We start from the raw sequence: 9,368 nt of genomic DNA, 5'->3' as shown, positions 1-9,368 counted from the left end.
TAGTGCGCTTTCTTGTTTTTTGGCTGGGCTGGACCTGGCCTAGTGACTTTTCGTATTGGGCTGTTTTTTTTTTTTTGCGGTGAACTACTAGTTGCTGTTTACCGCTAAAAAAACTAGTTGCTGTTTGGCGACGTACAACTAGGTGAAAACTTGCAGATTTTTTTTTCTTGAAGCAACAATTGACACCCCAAACTAATTAAACATGATATGTTGTTGATTTCCTGTTGCTCCATTTCACCATAATGCGATGGCAAAGTATTGTTGCTAGGAGTTGGTTGCTAGTATAGGAATAGAGCTATGTTGATTTCCTGTTGTTCTGTTTCACCATAAACCATGTGATTTTTTAAAATTTTAAATTTGTTCACGTATTTTATAATTGTTTGCGAAATACGAAATAATGTTCATGAATTCAAAAAAGTTTACAAATTTTCAAAATCACAATTTATTAGAAATGTTCATGAATTCAAAAAAATCACAAATTTTCAAAATCATGAATTTAGAAAATCACAAGTTGTCAAACATGTTCGCCGATTTTTTTAAAAAGTTCATATTTTTTTAAAATAAAATAAAGGGAAAAATCAAATAATTGAAATCCGCCGCCAATTGTAGTTGTGTTGGGGGCCACTGCAGTTGTAGTTAGGGTTGCAACATTTGCGGTCCTGTCGATGGCCCGTGCAGTTACAATTGGTCGCAACAGATGTAGTTGCAGTTGTTGCATGTCTAGTACATCAGCGACACAGAAGGCCACAAGTGGACAAATCAATGCATACTTGATTCGACGGTTGATGAATGGAAGGGAGAATATCTGGTATTCCCACCCCTAGGGTGCTCTCGGTGCTCCAATCTGGGTAGCCCGTTTTTAAATGTTTGAAAAATTCTGAAAAATATCCAGCACATAGACACAACATCAATGTATGTTGTCACAAAATTTGAAATCAAAATCCAAAACATAGCTTGAGAAACATAAATGACAAATTAGACAGTAAATAGTACACAACATAAATTGGGCTTTAGATTTGGCCCATTAGCACATTGATATCGATTTTTTTTCATTTTTGTATCTCGAGCAATGTTTTGAATTTTGAATTGAATTTTTTTGACAACATACATCGATGTTGTGTCAAAGTGCTAGAATTTTTTTCAGAATTTTTTGAACATTTAAAAATGTGCTATCAAGTTTGGAGCACCGAGAGCATCCTAGAGGTAGGAGTACCAGATATTCTCCTGTGAATGGGACTCTATATAGTCAGTCTAACTCTGTGCTGATACATTTCCAACGTATCTATAATTTTTTATTGTTTCATGCTATTATATTATCTATCTTGGATGTTTTATATGCTGAGGGTATGTACTAGTAGCTATGTGTTTGATCTCTCTCTCTCTCTCTCTCTCTCTCTCTCTCATGTTCTTGATTTGGCACGTTCTTGATGTACCACGAGCTTTGCTATTATAGTTGGATCTTATGATGTTTCTCCCCCCTCTACCTTCTTATAATGTATTGAGTTTTCTCTTTAAAGTTATCTTAACGGATTGAGTCTTTAAGGATTTGAGAACACTTGATGTATGTCTTGCATGTGTTTATTTGTGGTGACAATGGGATATTCACGTGATCTACTTGTGTATGTTTTGGTGATCAACTTGCGGGTTCTGTGACCTTGTGAACTTATGCATACGGGTTGGCACACGTTTTCGTCTTAACTCTCCGATAGAAACTTTGGGCACTCTTTGAAGTTCTTTGTGTTGGTTTGAATAGATGAATCTGAGATTGTGTGATGCATATCTTATAATCAAACCCGCGGATACTTATGGTGACATTAGAGTATCTAGGTGACATTAGGGTTTTGGTTGATGTGTGTCTTAGGGTGTTACTTTAGTACGAACTCTATGTTGGGGAACGTAGTAATTTCAAAAAAATTCCTACGCACACGCAAGATCATGGTGATGCATAGCAACGAGAGGGGAGAGTGTGATCTACGTACCCTTGTAGACCGACAGCGGAAGCGTTAGCACAACGCGGTTGATGTAGTCGTACGTCTTCACGGCCTGACCGATCAAGCACCCAAACTACGACACCTCCGAGTTCTAGCACACGTTCAGCTCGATGACGATCCCCGGACTCCGATCCAGCAAAGTGTCGGGGAAGAGTTCCGTCAGCACGACGGCATGGTGACGATCTTGATGTACTACCGTCGCAGGGCTTCGCCTAAGCACCACTACAATATTATCGAGGATTATGGTGGAAGGGGGCACCGCACACGGCTAAGAATATGATCACGTGGATCAACTTGTATGTCTAGGGGTGCCCCCTGCCCCCGTATATAAAGGATCAAGGGGGGGGGTGCGGCCGGCCAGGAGGAGGGCGCGCCAGGAGGAGTCCTACTCCCACCGGGAGTAGGATTCCCCCCTTTCCTAGTTGGAATAGGATTCGGGAGGGGGAAAGAGGAGAGAGAGAAGGAGGGGGGGGCGCCCCCCTCTCCTTGTCCTATTTGGACTAGGGGGGGAGGGGCGCGCGACCCAGCCCTGGCCACCTCTCCTCTCTTCCACTAAAGCCCATATACCTCCCGGGGGGTTCCGGTAACCTCCCAGTACTCCGGTAAAATCCCGATTTCACCCGGAACACTTCCGATATCCAAATATAGGCTTCCAATATATCAATCTTTATGTCTCGACCATTTCGAGACTCCTCATCATGTCCGTGACCACATCCGGGACTACGAACAAATCTTCGATACATAAAAAATGCATAAACTCATAATATAACTGTTATCGAAACCTTAAGCGTGCGGACCCTACGGGTTCGAGAACAATGTAGACATGACCGAGACACGTCTCCGGTCAATAACCAATAGCGGAACCTGGATGCTCATATTGGCTCCCACATATTCTACGAAGATCTTTATCGGTCAGACCGCATAACAACATACGTTGTTCCCTTTGTCATCGGTATGTTACTTGCCCGAGATTCGATCGTCGGTATCTCAATACCTAGTTCAATCTCGTTACCGGCAAGTCTCTTTACTCGTTTCGTAATACATCATCTTGCAACTAACTCATTAGTTGTAATGCTTGCAAGGCTTATGTGATGTGCATTACCGAGAGGGCCCAGAGATACCTCTCCGACAATCGGAGTGACAAATCCAAATCTCGAAATACGCCAACCCAACATGTACCTTTGGAGACACCTGTAGAGCTCCTTTATAATCACCCAGTTATGTTGTGATGTTTGGTAGCACACAAAGTGTTCCTCCGGCAAACGGGAGTTGCATAATCTCATAGTCATAGGAACATGTATAAGTCATGAAGAAAGCAATAGCAACATACTAAACGATCGGGTGCTAAGCTAATGGAATGGGTCATGTCAATCATATCATTCTCCTAATGATGTGATCCCATTAATCAAATGACAACACATGTCTATGGTTAGGAAACATAACCATCTTCGATTAACGAGCTAGTCAAGTAGAGGCATACTAGTGACGTTTGGTTTGTCTATGTATTCACAGAAGTATTATGTTTCCGGATAATACAATTCTAGCATGAATAATAAACATTTATCATGATATAAGGAAATAAAATAATAACATTATTATTGCCTCTAGGGCATATTTCCTTCAGTCTCCCACTTGCACTAGAGTCAATAATCTAGATTACACAATAATGATTCTTACACCCATGGAGCTTTGGTGCTGATCATGTTTTGCTCGTGAAAGAGGCTTAGTCAATGGGTCTGCTATATTCAGATCCGTATGTATCTTGCAAATCTCCATTTCTCCCACCTAGACTAGATCCCGGATGGAATTGAAGCGTCTCTTGATGTGCTTGGTTCTCTTGTGAAATCTGGATTCCTTTGCCAAGGCAATTGCACCAGTATTGTCACAAAAGATTTTCATTGGACCCGATGCACTAGGTATGACACCTAGATCGGATATGAACTCCTTCATCCAGACTCCTTCATTTGCTGCTTTCGAAGCAGCTATGTACTCCGCTTCACATGTAGATCCCGCCACAATGCTTTGTTTAGAACTGCACCAACTTACAGCTCCACCGTTTAATGTAAACACGTATCCGGTTTGCGATTTAGAATCGTCCGGATCAGTGTCAAAGCTTGCATCAATGTAACCATTTACGATGAGCTCTTTGTCACCTGCATATATGAGAAACATATCCTTAGTCCTTTTCAGGTATTTCAGGATGTTCTTGACCGCTGTCCAGTGATCCACTCCTGGATTACTTTGGTACCTCCCTGCTAGACTTATAGAAAGACACACATCAGGTCTGGTACACAGCATTGCATACATGATAGAGCCTATGGCTGAAGCATAGGGAACATCTTTCATTTTCTCTCTATCTTCTGCATTGGTCGGGGATTGAGTCTTACTCAATTTCACACCTTGTAACACAGGCAAGAATCCTTTCTTTGCTTGATCCATTTTGAACTTCTTCAAAACTTTGTCAAGGTATGTGCTTTGTGAAAGTCCAATTAAGCGTCTTGATCTATCTCTATAGATCTTAATGCGTAATATGTAAGCAGCTTCACCGAGGTCTTTCATTGAAAAACTCTTATTCAAGTATCCTTTTATGCTATCCAGAAATTCTATATCATTTCCGATTAGTAATATGTCATCTACATATAATATCAGAAATGCTACAGAGCTCCCACTCACTTTCTTGTAAATACAGGCTTCTCCAAAAGTCTGTACAAAACCAAATGCTTTGATCACACTATCAAAGTGTTTATTCCAACTCCAAGAGGCTTGCACCAGTCCATAAATGGATCGCAGAAGCTTGCACACTTTGTTAGCTCCCTTTGGATCGACAAAACCTTCCGACTGCATCATATACAACTCTTCTTGCAGAAATCCATTCAGGAATGCAGTTTTGACATCCATTTGCCAAATTTCATAATCATAAAATGCGGCAATTGCTAACATGATTCGGACAGACTTAAGCATCGCTACGGGTGAGAAGGTCTCATCGTAGTCAATCCCTTGAACTTGCCGAAAACCTTTTGCGACAAGTCGAGCTTTGTAGACAGTAATATTACCGTCAGTGTCAGTCGTCTTCTTGAAGATCCATTTATTCTCAATTGCTTGCCGATCGTTGGGCAAGTCAACCAAAGTCTATACTTTGTTCTCATACATGGATCCCATCTCAGATTTCATGGCTTCAAGCCATTTTGCGGAATCTGGACTCACCATTGCTTCTTCATAGTTCGTAGGTTCATCATGATCTAGTAGCATGACTTCTAGAACAGGATTACCGTACCACTCTGGCGCGGATCTTACTCTAGTTGATCTACGAGGTTCAGTAGTATCTTGTTCTGAAGTTTCATGATCATTATCATTAGCTTCCTCACTAATTGGTGTAGGTGTCACAGAAACTGGTTTCTGTGATGTACTACTTTCCATAAGGGAGCAGGTACAGTTACCTCGTCAAGTTCTACTTTCCTCCCACTCACTTCTTTCGAGAGAAACTCCTTCTCTAGAAAGTTTCCGAATTTAGCAACAAAAGTCTTGCCTTCGGATCTGTGATAGAAGGTGTATCCAATAGTTTCCTTTGGATATCCTATGAAGACACATTTCTCCGATTTGTGTTCGAGCTTATCAGGTTGAAGTTTTTTCACATAAGCATCGCAGCCCCAAACTTTCAGAAACGACAACTTTGGTTTCTTGCCAAACCACAGTTCATAAGGCGTCGTCTCAATGGATTTTGATGGTGCCCTAATTAACGTGAATGCGGTCGTCTCTAGAGCATATCCCCAAAACAATAGCGGTAAATCAGTAAGAGACATCATAGATCGCACCATATCTAGTAAAGTACGATTACGACGTTCGGACACACCATTACGTTGTGGTGTTCCGGGTGGCGTGAGTTGTGAAACTATTCCACATTGTTTTAAATGTACACCAAACTCGTAACTCAAATATTCTCCTCCACGATCAGATCGTAGGAATTTTATTTTCTTCTTACGATGATTTTCAACTTCACTCTGAAATTCTTTGAACTTTTCAAATGTTTCAGATTTATGTTTCATTAAGTAGATATACCCATATCTGCTTAAGTCATCTGTGAAGGTGAGAAAATAACGATATCCGCCACGAGCCTCAACATTCATCGGACCACATACATCTGCATGTATGATTTCCAATAAATCTGTTGCTCTCTCCATAGTACCGGAGAACGGTGTTTTTGTCATCTTACCCATAAGGCACGGTTCGCAAGTACCAAGTGATTCATAATCAAGTGGTTCCAAAAGCCCATCAGTATGGAGTTTCTTCATGCGCTTTATACCGATATGACCCAAACGGCAGTGCCACAAATAAGTTGCACTATCATTATCAACTCTGCATCTTTTGGTTTCAACACTATGAATATGTGTCTCACTACTATCGAGATTTAATAAAAATAGACCACTCTTTAAGGGTGCATGACCATAAAAGATATTACTCATGTAAATAGAACAACCATTATTCTCTGATTTAAATGAATAACCGTCTCACATCAAACAAGATCCAGATATAATTTTCATGCTTAACGCTGGCACCAAATAACAATTATTTAGGTCTAATACTAATCCCGAAGGTAGATGTAGAGGTAGCGTGCCGACTGCGATCACATCGACTTTGGAACCATTTCCCACGCGCATCGTCACCTCGTCCTTAGCCAATCTTCGCTTAATCCGTAGTCCCTGTTTCGAGTTGCAAATATTAGCAACAGAACCAGTATCAAATACCCAGGTGCTACTGCGAGCATTAGTAAGGTACACATCAATAACATGTATATCACATATACCTTTGTTCACCTTGCCATCCTTCTTTTCCGCCAAATACTTGGGGCAGTTCCGCTTCCAGTGACCAGTCTGCTTGCAGTAGAAGCACTCAGTTTCAGGCTTAGGTCCAGGTTTGGGTTTCTTCTCTTGAGTAGCAACTTGCTTGCTGTTCTTTTTGAAGTTCCCCTTCTTCTTCCCTTTGCCCTTTTTCTTGAAACTAGTGGTCTTGTTGACCATCAACACTTGATGCTCCTTCTTGATTTCTACCTCCGCAGCTTTCAGCATTGCGAAGAGCTCGGGAATAGTCTTATTCATCCCTTGCATATTATAGTTCATCATGAAGCTTTTGTAGCTTGGTGGCAGTGATTGGAGAATTCTGTCAATGATGCAATCATCTGGAAGATTAACTCCCAATTGAAACAAGTGATTATTATACCTAGACATTTTGAGTATATGCTCACTGACAGAACTGTTCTCCTCCATCTTGCAGCTATAGAACTTATTGGAGACTTCATATCTCTCAATCCGGGCATTTGCTTGAAATATTAACTTCAACTCCTGGAACATCTCATATGCTCCATGATGTTCAAAACGTCATTGAAGTCCCGATTCTAAGCATAAAGCATGGCACACTGAACTATCGAGTAGTCATCAGCTTTGCTCTGCCAGACGTTCATAACATCTGGTGTTGCTCCAGCAGCAGGCCTGGCACCTAGCGGTGCTTCCAGGACGTAATTCTTCTGTGCAGCAATGAGGATAATCCTCAAGTTACGGACCCAGTCCGTGTAATTGCTACCATCATCTTTCAACTTTGCTTTCTCAAGAAACGCATTAAAATTCAACGGAACAACAACACGGGCCATCTATCTACAATCAAACATAAACAAGCAAGATACTTTCAGGTACTAAGTTTCATGATAAATTTAGGTTCAATTAATCATATTACTTAAAGAACTCCCACTTAGATAGACATCCCTCTAATCCTCTAAGTGATTACGTGATCCAAATCAACTAAACCATGTCCGATCATCACGTGAGATGGAGTAGTTTCATTGGTGAACATCACTATGTTGATCATATCTACTATATGATTCACGCTCGACCTTTCGGTCTCCGTGTTCCGAGGCCATATCTGTATATGCTTGGCTCATCAAGTATAACCTGAGTATTCCGCGTGTGCAACTGCTTTGCACCCGTTGTATTTGAACATAGAGCCTATCACACCCGATCATCACGTGGTGTCTCAGCACGAAGAACTTTCGCAACAGTGCATACTCAGGGAGAACACTTCTTGATAATTAGTGAGAGATCATCTTATAATGCTACCGTCAATCAAAGCAAGATAAGATGCATAAAAGATAAACATCACATGCAATCAATATAAGTGATATGATATGGCCATCATCATCTTGTGCTTGTGATCTCCATCTTTGAAGCACCGTCGTGATCACCATCGTCACCGGCGCGACACCTTGATCTCCATCGTAGCATCGTTGTCGTCTCGCCAATTTTATGCTTCCACGACTATCGCTACCGCTTAGTGATAAAGTAAAGCATTACAGCGCGATTGCATTGCATACAATAAAGCGACAACCATATGGCTCCTGCTAGTTGCCGATAACTCGGTTACAAAACATGATCATCTCATACAATAAAATTTAGCATCATGTCTTGACCATATCACATCACCTCATGCCCTGCAAAAACAAGTTAGACGTCCTCTACTTTGTTGTTGCACGTTTTACGTGGCTTCTACGGGCTTAAGCAAGAACCAATCTTACCTACGCATCAAAACCACAACGATAGTTTGTCAAGTTGGTGCTGTTTTAACCTTCGCAAGGACCGGGCGTAGCCACACTCGGTTCAACTAAAGTTGGAGAAACTGTCACCCGCTAGCCACCTTTGTGCAAAGCACGTCGGGAGAACCGGTCTCGCGTAAGCGTACGCGTAATGTCGGTCCGGGCCGCTTCGTCCAACAATACCGCTGAACCAAAGTATGACATGCTGGTAAGCAGTATGACTTATATCGCCCACAACTCACTTATGTTCTACTCGTGCATATAACATCAGCACATAAAACCTAGGCTCGGATGCCACTGTTGGGGAACGTAGTAATTTCAAAAAAATTCCTACGCACACGCAAGATCATGGTGATGCATAGCAACGAGAGGGGAGAGTGTGATCTACGTACCCTTGTAGACCAACAGCGGAAGCGTTAGCACAACGCGGTTGATGTAGTCGTACGTCTTCACGGCCCGACCGATCAAGCACCGAAACTACGGCACCTCCGAGTTCTAGCACACGTTCAGCTCGATGACGATCCCCGGACTCCGATCCAGCAAAGTGTCGGGGAAGATTTCCGTCAGCACAACGGCGTGGTGGTGATCTTGATGTACTACCGTCGCAGGGCTTCGCCTAAGCACCGCTACAATATTATTGAGGATTATGGTGGAAGGGGGCACCGCACACGGCTAAGAATATGATCACGTGGATCAACTTGTGTGTCTAGGGGTGCCCCCTGCCCCCGTATATAAAGGATCAAGGGGGGGGCGGCCGGCTAGGAGGAGGGCGCGCCAGGAGGAGTCCTACTCCCACCGGG

This window comes from Triticum dicoccoides, chromosome 2A (assembly GCF_002162155.2).
Source record: "Triticum dicoccoides isolate Atlit2015 ecotype Zavitan chromosome 2A, WEW_v2.0, whole genome shotgun sequence".
NCBI lineage: Eukaryota > Viridiplantae > Streptophyta > Magnoliopsida > Poales > Poaceae > Triticum > Triticum dicoccoides.
Note: the sequence above shows the minus strand (reverse complement) of the source record.